Here is a 12,307-nt window from a genome sequence, read left to right as displayed (position 1 = left end):
AAACACATAGCCTGATGTAAACTTACTATTGTCCCTATCTGATTGGAAGTCAGAATCCATGTATCCCACAAGGAGCAAATCATCTACTTGGTAAACTAGCATATAATCTCTAGTCCTTCTCAGGTACTTTAATATATGCTTTACAGCAGTCCAATGCCCTTGTCCAGGGTTACTTTGATATTTGCTAACCATGCCCACGACAAAACAGATATCCGATCTCGTGCACAACATAGCATACATTAGGCTTCCGACAGCCGAAGCATAAGGAACTGCCTTCATGTCCTCTATTTCCTTTGATGTCTTCGGAGATATCTCTTTAGATAAAGTTATCCCATGCCTAAAAGGTAGAAAATCTTTCTTGGAGTCTTGCATGCTAAAACGAGCAAGGATTGTATCGATATATAAAGCTTGGGACAAGCATAACATCTTTTTCTTGTGATCCCTAATTACTTTGATCCTAAGAATATGTGTGCATTCTCCTAAGTCCTTCATATCGAATTGCTTGGACAACCATACCCTTACTTCTGACAACATTTTGATATTGTTTCCAACTAACAAAATGTCATCTACGTATAGTATAAGAAATACAACCACGTTTCCATCACACTTCTTGTATACACAGGACTCATCCAAACACTGAATAAATCTATACGACTGGATTATTTGCCAAATCTCATAATCCATATGAGCGGCAATGGATAAGAGTATCCGGATAGATTTAAGCATGGCCACTGGCGAAAAAGTTTCCTCATAATCGATTCCCTCTTTCTGAATGTACCCTTTCACAATAAGCCTTGCTTCGAAGGTTTCCACCTTCCCATCTGCCCCTCTTTTCCTTTTGTAGATCCACTTACATCTAACGGCTTTTACACCATTTGGTGGTTCTACAAGCTCCCAGACCTTATTAGAATATATAGATTCTATTTCTGAATTCATTGCTCTTTGTCAAGATGTTGCATCTATATCTTGGAGTGCTTCGTCATATGTTCGGGGATCAGGTTCATGTTTACCTGGGACCAAGTCCGACGACTCTCCCAAAAACATGAATATTTCAGGTTGCCTAATAACCCTCCCACTACGACGAGGTACTGTCTGTTGTTGTGTATCATTTGTGATACGTGTTGTAGTTTCTTGTGATATTTTATTTTGCGCTGTTGGTACTAAAGTAAGCATGTCCTCTCGCATTTCTTCTAGAACAATTTCACTCATGAGCTTATGGTTCATTACATAATCTTCCTCTAAAAATTGAGCATTGGTGCTAACAATGATCTTCTGATTTTTAGGATTATAAAACAAACCACCTTTCGTTCCCCTAGGATATCCTACAAACAGACAAACTTCTGTACGTAATTCCAACTTATCAGCATCTCCCTTTAGCACATGTGCTGGACTGCCCCAAATCCGAACATGTCTCAGACTAGGCTTACGCCCATTCCACAATTCTTTGGGAGTAGAGGGTACTGATTTAGAAGGTACCAAGTTCAAAATGTACAATGTCGTTTCTAGAGCATATCCCCAGAATGAATTTGGTAATTCAAAATAACTCATCATCGATCTAACCATTTCCATAAGAGTCATATTCCTTCATTCTTCCACAACATTCTATTGGGGTGTACCAAGTGCAAACAATTGGGATTTAATCCCAACCTCTGATAAGTAATTTCTAAACTCTCCTGAGAGGTACTCGCCACCATGATCAGACCGTAGTGTCTTGATACTTTTACCATGATGTTTCTCCACATCAGCCTTGTACTCTTTGAACTTATCAAAGTATTTAGACTTGCGGCGCATCAAGTAAATGTACCCATATCTTGAATAGTCATCTATAAAAGAGACAAAATATTCGAAAGCACCTCTTGTCTGGATAGACATAGGACCACACAAATCAGAATGAACCAGTTTCAACACATCTTTGGCTCTATACCCTATGGCCTTAAAAGGTCTCTTGGTCATTTTACCTTCTAAGCAAGATTCGCAAGTTGAAAAGTTTTCCAACACTAATGAACCCAAGAGTCCATCGGCTATAAGCCTTTGAATCCTACTCAAGTTAATATAACCAAGCCTTAGATGCCAAAGATATGTTTGGTTCATTTGTGAATGTTCCTTTCTCTTATTAGAATTAGAAGATGTGCTATTAATTTCCATTTGTTGCTTTATGGGAGTTATTGAATTTAGAGTATACAAATTACCTACTAATGTACTAGAACAGATAATAACCCTATTCTTCTTGATAACTACTTTGTCATCAAAAGAAATAGAATATCCATCCACAAACAATTTAGAAACTAAAATTAAATTCTTTCTAAAAGTTGGTACATAAAGATAATTTCTCAAAACCAAACTTTTATTCCTATCAAATGATAAGTAGACGTCTCCCACTACAACAGCTGCCACTTTCGTAGCATTGCCCATGTAGACGGTTATCTCTCCCTCATATAGTCATCGAGTTTCCTGGAACTCCTGTAATGTATTGCAGATATGATCAGTGGCTCCTGTATCTACACACCAGGTACTAGTAGATAACACCGCTAAACATGTTTCAACTATTAGAGAATAAGATATACCTTTATTGTTCTCTCTCCTATGAGGACAATCCGCCATCCAATGTCCCGACTGCTTGCAGATGAAGCACTTGCCCTTTGGCTTTTTCACTCTAGCTTTAGGTCCTATACCTAGAGATCTTTTCACCTTCTTTGTTGAACCAGCCTGTTTCTTCTTCTTCTTGCCTTTCAACTTAGAAGTAGAATTATTTTCAGCAAAGTGAATCTGAGAACTAAGACGAAAAATACCTTTTGCTACCTTAAGTTCTATCAGAAGTTCCGCCAACGTATAAGCCCTTTTGTTCATGTTATAATTCAGGCGGAACTGCTCAAAACTTCTGAGTAGCGTTTGGAGAATAATATCGATCTAGGTTTCTGATGTGCGTAGATCTTATGATCATTTATGCATGTTTGGACGCACATCTACTTGTATTTCATAGCATATTCTATGTTTATTGCACACTATTTCTTTATAATGTCATACTTCCATTATATTTGTTCGGAGATCTGCTCTTTGCTTGTTTTCTTATTGAAAGGACGTTATTTGGAGCAAAAATGGAGCAAAAGTGCACACAGGAGCTTGGGTCATGCAAGCACCACACGACCGTGTGGCCATGAGCACGTTTCGGTCGTGCCAACATTCTAGAGAGGGAGAGGGTCATGGCCGTGCGATTCCGCACGGCTGTGTGACCCTCTCGCACGGCCGTGTGACCCTAGGCAGAGAAGTAAAAGGCCACGGCCGTGCAATCTTGCACGGCCGTGTGGCCACTCCAGTGCAGAAAGAAGACACGGCCGTGCGGAATCGCACAGCCGTGCCACCTAACCAGAAGAGAGGATGGGCATGGTCGTGTCAACCTCGCACGGCCGTGCCACAGGCCGTGGCGCCCGTACCCTAGCGTATAAAAGGGTTAAGAAACCCTATTCAAAGGGGATCTTTGGTTTAGGGACTTCATCCCTCTCCTTAGGAAAGGGTTTTCTCCTTCAGGGGAAACCCTAGAGTTTCATCCACCGCCGTCCCTTGATGATCCGTCCATCTCCGGAGCAAGGAAGCATCCCTAAGACATCGAAATCATCAAGCATCTCTTATTCCTTTTCTTCTAGGGTTGTAAGTATGCTTTTCTTTATGTTCTGGGGTTGTTCTTCCCCCACAATGGAGTAGACATCTTGTTATAGAATTAGGAAGTATTTGTAATATGATGGAGATGTAGAACTATGTAGATTCGCCTTGTTTCTATTCAATGACCTGTTGATACCTTGTTCGTGCTTGATGAGTTGCGTGTGTGCCATGTTTACGTTTCTATGCTTTGATTACTTGATGTGGAGGATTGTTGATCCCGCAAAGGGGATACCTTAGAGCGTATTGACCAAGGTACCCTAGTGATAGGGGTAACCCTTTCCGGACATCTAAGACGTTCCCTTAAAAGGAGAAACAATCCCTTAGGAACTGCTGCTCTAGATCGTATACCCGAGGGGCCCTAGTAACAATGGTAACCCATTCACGGACGTCTAGGACATTATCTTGAAGGGAGAGGCAATTCCTCCATAAGGAGGTAGGTAACCCTTATCCTTATTGTTATTTACTAGATGTGTATCCCGGTGATCTACCGAGGTGCCCTTGTGACAGGGGGGTTAACCGTTACAGGATTTCATAGGGATAGTCTCTATTCGATACTTAGGGATATTGAACAATCTAACTTCCTACAAGAGCATGGACATAGAGGGTAGAAACTAAGCAATCTATGTAGTATCTCCTAGTATTACAATGAAACCGAAATCTTAGAATCCATCTCCCGAAGCTCATTCCATCCAAGATCGATTCTCTCTCTTTCTCTTTCTCTTTTCTCTACTCTCTTTTCTCACCAATCTTAGGTTTGTCTAGATAACTTACTTTATTATATCTCTAGTGCTTACATTCCCTATAGTTCGACTATCTTATGACAAGACGATATTTACCGTACTTCACTAAATCATAACAAATTTTGGCGCCGTGTTCGACCGACTAGTCAGAATATTAGTAGATTAGCAATTTAGTTAATCTAGATTGGTGAATAGTTTTTTGTTTTTCCATTTTCATAACTCAAAAAAAAAATTCTACATTTCCTTTCTTGTCTTTAAATTCTGCATTTATTTTTTCACATAGCATTTTACTTCTTGTCTTTCATTTTTTTCTTTTTTTTTAATTCTTCTCATAAATATTTTTTCTTAGATACCATGAGCGCTAACATGTCAAGCAGGTCCTTAAGAGATTTCTCTGCACCCATTTCTGTAAGATTTTTATCTCCCATTGTGCAGCCTCATATTGAAGCAGAAAGTTTCAAACTAGACCCAGAGTTAATATCCATGATACAAGGTTATAAATTTGGAGGAGAAGTATCAGAAAGTCCTTATCTGCACCTTGAGAGATTTTTAGAGCTTTGTGATATGGTGGACTATGAAGGAGTGTCAGCGGATGTAGTTCAATTGATGGCATTTCCTTTCAGTATCAAGGACAAAGCAAGGACTTGGTTATATTCCCTTCGTCCTCAAAGCATCACAAGTTGGGAACAATTGGAGCAACAATTTCTGAATCATTTTTTCCCTCCAAGCAGAACAATCTACATGAGGAGTTGCATCACAAATTTTGTTCAAGCAAATGGAGAATCTTTATTCGAAGCATGGGACAGATTCAAGAGTCTACAAAGGTAGTGCCCTCACTATGGCTTGGAGAAATGGTTGATTCTACACATATTCTATAGAGGCATTTCTTTTTCAGATAAGTGTTTGTTAGATGCATCAGCTGGAGGTTCATTTATGGACAAGAGTATAGAAGAAGCTTATACATTAATTGATCAAGTGACATTGAACCTCCATAGATGGTCAAGCAAAAGTTGGATGGAATCTCCCTCAGAAATTCAAGAAGTGCAAGCCATATGTACTAGAGAGTCTGTCAAACGAAATGCAATTCAACCACCCAAGAATGTCGAAATTCAGAAGTCACAGAATGAGGAGTTCAAACATTTGGGGGCAAAGATTAAGAGCATAGTTTCAAAATGGTTCAAAGAATATCCCCCTCCTATATAAATAAGATCTAGTGAAAATTGTAATGATATTAAGTTGAGGAGCGACAAGAATCATGAAGAACTTATGAAAAATGACTTGTATAGAATTGAGGAGAAGAACAATAGAAGACCACAAAAACTCACCTCTATTACTCCAGGAAGTTCCCAAAGGCCACAAGTACCCTTCCCTCAACGATTGATCACACCTACACTAAATATGCAAATTGGACCTCCTCTGCAAGGTCAAAAGGAAGTACCTTTCCCAGGACCTTCACTAAAGGTTCCTTTTCCACAAAGGCTAGTGAGGGTCAATGAAAACGAAGACTTTGGCAAATTCTATGACACTAATATGGTTGAGTGTAGATTTCTGGATACATATGAAGATGAGGACTCTTCAGATGAGGATTGTGATAATAATGCAGTGGATAACAAGTTTTCATATCTTCCTCCAGATTTTACAGGATGTTATAGTGACATTGAATTTTTAGATGATGAATGTATTGAGGTAGATCAACGTAAAAATGCAAACGAAGTCAATGATCCTCCTATAGTTGATTCTCCTGTTGAAGATATAGACATTGGTTTATTTTTCGATGCTTGCAATGATAATGATGATTTGGAAGGAAGTGTAGGGAGCTGTGGTGTGGAAACAACATCTCAAGAATCACCTCCTTCATCCACACAACCTTTAGAGATTATGAGAGTTGCAAGAATTGAACATGTTGTGGATCCATGTGTAGGGACTCAGGAGTTAGCGAGTCTCAAGAATCACCACACAAGCTAACAGCCGTAGCAGTCGAACCATCATTCACATCCATGAGTGTAAGTTGAAATTTAACCTTCGCATAGTATTTTAGGTGATTTTTAGATCTTTGGAAAGAGGTACCGCCATTGACTTGTTGATGTGGATATTTCTTTATTTCTTTATTCTTATCTTGATATGGTTATGACTCTATTTGTGAGCTTATGGAGATGCTTTTGTGCATGTGCAGATTCATGGAGCCTATAATTGAAGCTCGATCTCCACCTTCTTATGAGAATCTCCAAGAAGACGAAGATGGAGAGAGCAATACTTAACTCTAACATTGAAAGCTCTATAATAAGAGCTCTTGTAAGAGGGTCTAAAATATCTTACCCTCCAAGAGCGAGATTTCAATGAATCTAATGAGGTTTAATGACCTTAAATGCTGGGAGGCAACCAAGTTCTTTACCTTTTTTGATTTCATTTATATCTTTAATTATTTCCATTTTCATTTCTTTATAATAAACATGTATCCTCTACTTAATTTTCGTTGTCTACCTTCTTTTATAGGACTTAAAGATTAGGAGGAGTGCAATTATATGATGGAGAAGTTGATGACATGGGCATTTGACACACATTATTTGGTAATTTCTCTTACTTTTAAACATTCTTATTACATTTAATAACATGAAAAAGTATATTTCTAAAAGTTTAAGTTATTTGTGTTATTTGATTTTTGTTTATGTTTTTTTTTCTTCTTTTGATAACAAAATTTCTTTTAGTTAATTTACATCACATCATGATTTTTCTTGATCAATATACTGTTTATCTAGATTTATGTGTTACTTATGGTGATAGTATGTTTAGTGATATATCTTTTTCTATCTTTGATAGCATGAAGTGAGCAATGCTTTTACTATAAGAGTTTAAGTATTGGCCTTGTTTTAGGATCTCTATATACTATGCCTATTTTTGATAGTTGATAACTCTAAAATAGTCATGATTCATAGAATTGGACTAGTACTTGTGTTTCTATGGTGACCTCTCAACTACATTTTGGTTACTGGATAAACTCAGATCATGTAAGCTCATTTGAAAAAATCAATCCCCAAAAAAAAAATAATAATAATAAAAAATAGAAAATTGAAGGTTTGTTCAAGTTTGATACTTTGCAAACATTCAATGAAAAAAAATAAGGGATAAAAAATAGTTGTCGTGAGTGGAAACTAGCAATTCACCCCTTTGAGACCGAGTTAGGTTACTGGGGAAATGAATGTTATGTTTCTCTTGATACTGAGTATTCCTTTGAGACCTTGTGTAGACGATACATAATATTCTTGAGGGGAACGAACCTTGCGTGTGGCAGGTAAGTGGCTATTGCCGGAAGCATAAGGAATACAATTTTATGACGACTTGACTAGACTTAGGGATTGAAACTTGATAAATTTAGGCCACTTTCACACTTAGCACGGAGGACTACTACTTAGGCCATACTCAAACTACTTTTGTATCTTGCTCACCAATGAAATCATTTGATAGGATTAGATTGATTTGCTAGAGATTATGATGCACTATCTGTTGGGGTTGCAAGGTTGCAAACATAGTCCCATATTGAAAATACATGGAAAAGATCATGAGTTTATAAGAAAAAGATATCTCCATTGGCATGAGGCCTTTTGGGTAGAGCCCAAGAGCAAAACCATGAGGGCTTAGGCCCAAAGTGGACAATATCATGTCATTGTGGAGATATCTAAATTCTTTTCGATCCTACAATTGGTATCAGAGCCCGGACTGCCAGAAGGTTTAACCGCCGACTGTGCACAAGAGCTATGGTCTGATTGAACCATGTGAGTACAATATTGACCTCGAATAAAGAAAGTGGGGGTTCCTATGTTCGGATCAAGGAAGACCTACAGACAGTCCAGTATTGGACAAGGCAAGTCTTAGCCTAAGAAATAATGTGAAAGTCCTGCTAGCTTAGCAGTGATCCGGATACTAGATTCGTCCTAATCTCTGGAACATACAGTCCTTTGTTCAGAGTAAGGTCCTTGTTGGGGTTGCAAGGTTGCAAACATAGTCCCATATTGAAAACACATGGAAAAGATCATGGGTTTATAAGAAAAAGATATCTCCATTGGCATGAGGCCTTTCGGGTAGAGCCCAAGAGCAAAACCATGAGGGCTTAGGCCCAAAGTGGACAATATCATGTCATTGTGGAGATATCTAAATTCTTTTCGATCCTACACTATCTAACCACATGAATCTAGATTGCGGGTTTTGCTTGAGGACAAGCAAAGGTTTAAGTCTAAGGGTGTGATGTGCGTAGATCTTATGCTCATTTATGCATATTTGGGCGCACATCTACTTGTATTTCATAGCATATTCTATGTTTATTGCACCTTATTTCTTTATAATGTCATACTTCCATTATATTTGTTCGGAGATCTGCTCATTGCTTGTTTTCTTGTTGACAGGACGATATTTGGAGAGAAAATGTAGCAAAAGTGCACACAGGAGCTTGGGTCGTGCAAGCACCACACGACCGTGTGGCCATGAGCACGTTCCGGTCGTGCCAAATGGCACGGCCGTGCCAACATTCCAAAGAGGGAGAGGGTCATGGTCGTGCGATTCCGCACGACCGTGTGACCCTGGGCAAAGAAGTAGAAGGCCACGGTCGTGCAACCTTGCACGACCGTGTGGCCACTCCAGTGCAGAAAGAAGACACGGTCGTGCAGAATCGCACGGCTGTGCCACCTAACCAGAAGAGAGGATGGGCATGGCCGTGCCAACCTCGCACGGCCGTGCCACGAGCCACGGCGCCCGTACCCTAGCGTATAAAAGAGTTAAGAAACCCTATTCAAAGGGGATCTTTGGTTCGGGGACTTCATCCCTCTCCTCAGGAAAGGGTTTCTCCTTCGGGGGAAACCCTAGAGCTTCATCTACTGTAACACCCGAAAATTCTCAAATTATTTTTTAGAAATATTCTATGATTTTTCTGGAATTTTTAGATATTTTTTCGGAATTTTCCGAGTAGCGGAAGCAACAAAAATAATTAGAACCGCAAAATAGCTTAGGCGGGAATCGAACCCGAGACCTATGGCTTAGGGATAATGTTGGGAACCAGTTGAACCCAGCAGGGCCGTGCTAAGAGGAAAGGGAACCAATAAAATTTATATTGGAATTGGGCGAATTAAGTCTTTAATATAAATAGGAAAATTAATAGGGTGAGTTGATTTCACGTGACTTCTATTCCTCACCTCACCTCCGCCCCCTCTCCCTCTCCTTCTCTCACGGCACACCAAGCCCCCCAAGGGCCAAGGGAACTTCTTCCGGCGACGACTCCAACACGAAAAAGGTTCTTCTCCGCGAGAGGAACGCGAAGACGCAAGTGGATCGTCGAGAGGATCGTTTCCATCGGAAAACCAATGATTTGAATCGTAAGAAATTACGAATAGGAGGTAAGAAACCCCTCACCTGCAGTATAATAGCTACCGTGTGATTTTTCTGTACATTAGTTTAGTTATATGCGTATGTTTTCGACACATAGGGTGTATTTAACCCTCCTCGCAGGTTTAGGGACTTAGTGAGTACCTTTAGATGGGCCGGACACATCTTTTCTCCTTTAGTTGGAGGTTTAGATGCTATTGGGTGCCTAAAGGTAGTCTCCCTAATAGAGAGGGGAGTTAAAGCGCACTAGGTGTTCGATTAAATAACCAGCTTAGAAAAGAATGCAACTTAGGCATTTTTATTAGCACGGTTGAATGCATTAGAAGCATCTAAATTAGTAAATCAGTTTATTCTAGCTTATATGGGACTACGGTCCAATGGGTGGGCTCCCACAGTCGCCTCTAGGTTCAGACAACCTAGCTCTAGGTTCAGATAACCTAGAAACAAAAATTTGGAACAGTTTAGCTATACTTAGTATTTTACTTTTCAGTTGGCACTGTACTGGATTAGATATCCATTGGGCTGGGCTCCCATAGTCGGTCCCTAGATTTAGATAACCTAGTAGCTCTACTAAATTCGGGACTTGCAACCCCAGGTCTAGTTAGAGATGCGCGCATAGCACGTACAGTTGCCGGGCCCAAACAAGATGTTTAGTATTTTCACTTATTATATGTATATGGTTTTCAACCTTTCACAAATTAGTTCGTGAATTCAGTACAGTTCTGGCAGTAGCTCAGTATTAGCGTAGCTCAGTTCTTAGTATCAGCTTAGTTTTTTTCCCTGTGAATATGCATGATGACTATATGTTAAGCTTTAGATATGCCATGATTGTATGCTTATATGTCATGTCATGCTTAGTTTATTCAGTATATCCAGCATATGTTTTAAACAGTATGATTTAAAATCATATTTGCATCGTTGCATGTTTTTGTGAGGTAGATGGTTTCTTACTAAGCTTTTTAGCTTATAGATACTACTTTTCTTATACTGCAGATAAAGGTAAAGGAAAAGTGGATCAGTAGCGGAGGCTGGAGGGCAATGCTATCAAGATGTGTGTGGGCAGGAGTTGGAATAAAGATCTTTGGGATCTAAACAGTTTTACTTCAGTATTAGCACTTTGCGTTTTTAGTTTTCATTATTCAGTTTTGATTGTTAAGTGTTATGAAATAGTAAACCATGCACTATGTAGTATGTCAGGTTTAGAATGTTAGTAGTTTTATATTAGTGTGATTTGCATTGGTTTAGAGTTGTTGTGTAAGGTTTTGGCACGCCAAAGTGTCCGAAATCGAGTTCCCAGCGAACAGATTCGACGGTCGGTCGCACCGATCGTTGGCGAGATCGTTAATGATCGGCCACCAACCGATCCACGATCTGAGAGGTTATCAGATCCTCCCGGATCGGTGCACCGACCACCCAAGACGATACGAGCAGCGCTCCGAGAGTTTCGTGTGCGGATCGGTCCGCCGATCGATCGCTAGGAGAAATGTAGATGCCGATCGATCCGTGGATCGATCGGCCCGTAGGTAGTTGGGAAGTTTAGTTTCTAGTCCCTAGCTCAGTTGGGATGTTCAGTTTCCCCTCCTTAGCATGTGTACACCAGCAAAGAAGGTCTTTAGACCTTTCTTATCAGTTGTATCCGTCCTTAGTAGAGTAAAATTTTAATTAGCCCAGCTTTCCGCACAGTATAGCACAGCATAACTGTAGCGATCGGCCTTACAGCCTAGTATAGTACCCATAGGGTGGGTCGTTACAGAGTGGTATCAGAGCAGAATTCCATACTTCCTACACACACATCAGCATTGAACCTGGAGCTTCCAAGTAAGAATACCTCTACTTTATTTATGCTCCTTGTTTGTTATTACAGTTCATGTTTATATGCCTACTGCTTGTTAGTATGTGATATCTTTTAAACATGACATCAGTAGTTAAATAACTGTGATTACATTAGTTATGTTATGTTCTCTATGTCTTTAGAAATGGCACGGGGACGCCCAGCTAGAAGGGCATTAGCCATCGAGCCCAAAAAGAGGCAAAGCCTGCCTCCTCCAAACCTTACAAAGATTAGTGGCTCGAGCCTGTGAGGTCAGCAAAGAATCAGAAATAGCCACCTTAAAGGCTAATCGCCAGAGTACCCCCACCCCGAACCGAATTTGACGACTCGGTAGTCTTGAGGTTCCACCACTAACACCAGCACCAGCACCAGAGCCCAAGCAGATGAGCCAAGAAAGGAAGCCTATCTCATCCAGTGGCAGCGGGTCAAGCTAGAGAACTTCGAGCACTAGTGAACCATGGGATACACAAGCCTGGTTCAAAACACTGGAGCACGATGGAGCTTCGGACTGGCCGTAACACGAGAAGGTGAAGTGTGCCTCCTTCCGCCGACGGAGACGACGATGTAGTGGAGAGAATCGAACGAAGCGCCCGGGAACCGTATGTCATGGGCTGACTTCAAGAAGGAGTTCTTCGAGGAGTTCTTCCACATACGGGTTACGAACCGCCACTACGACGAGTTCACCGAGTTTCGCTAGGGCAACCTTTCA

At 40.3% G+C, this 12,307-nt stretch overlaps 1 non-coding gene across 1 annotated transcript; it reads right to left on the bottom strand.

Annotated features, from left to right (window-relative positions):
- Positions 1-5,136: 5,136 nt before the first annotated feature.
- Positions 5,137-5,242, bottom strand: LOC121974002. Its single transcript, XR_006109891.1, has one exon. It is a non-coding gene; the product is annotated as a small nucleolar RNA R71 (small nucleolar RNA).
- Between the last annotated feature and the right edge of the window lie 7,065 nt (positions 5,243-12,307).

The sequence above is a fragment of the Zingiber officinale genome, chromosome 4A (assembly GCF_018446385.1).
Source record: "Zingiber officinale cultivar Zhangliang chromosome 4A, Zo_v1.1, whole genome shotgun sequence".
Lineage (NCBI taxonomy): Eukaryota > Viridiplantae > Streptophyta > Magnoliopsida > Zingiberales > Zingiberaceae > Zingiber > Zingiber officinale.
The sequence above is the reverse complement of the archived record's forward strand: the minus strand, read 5'-3'. Positions and strand labels throughout refer to the sequence as shown.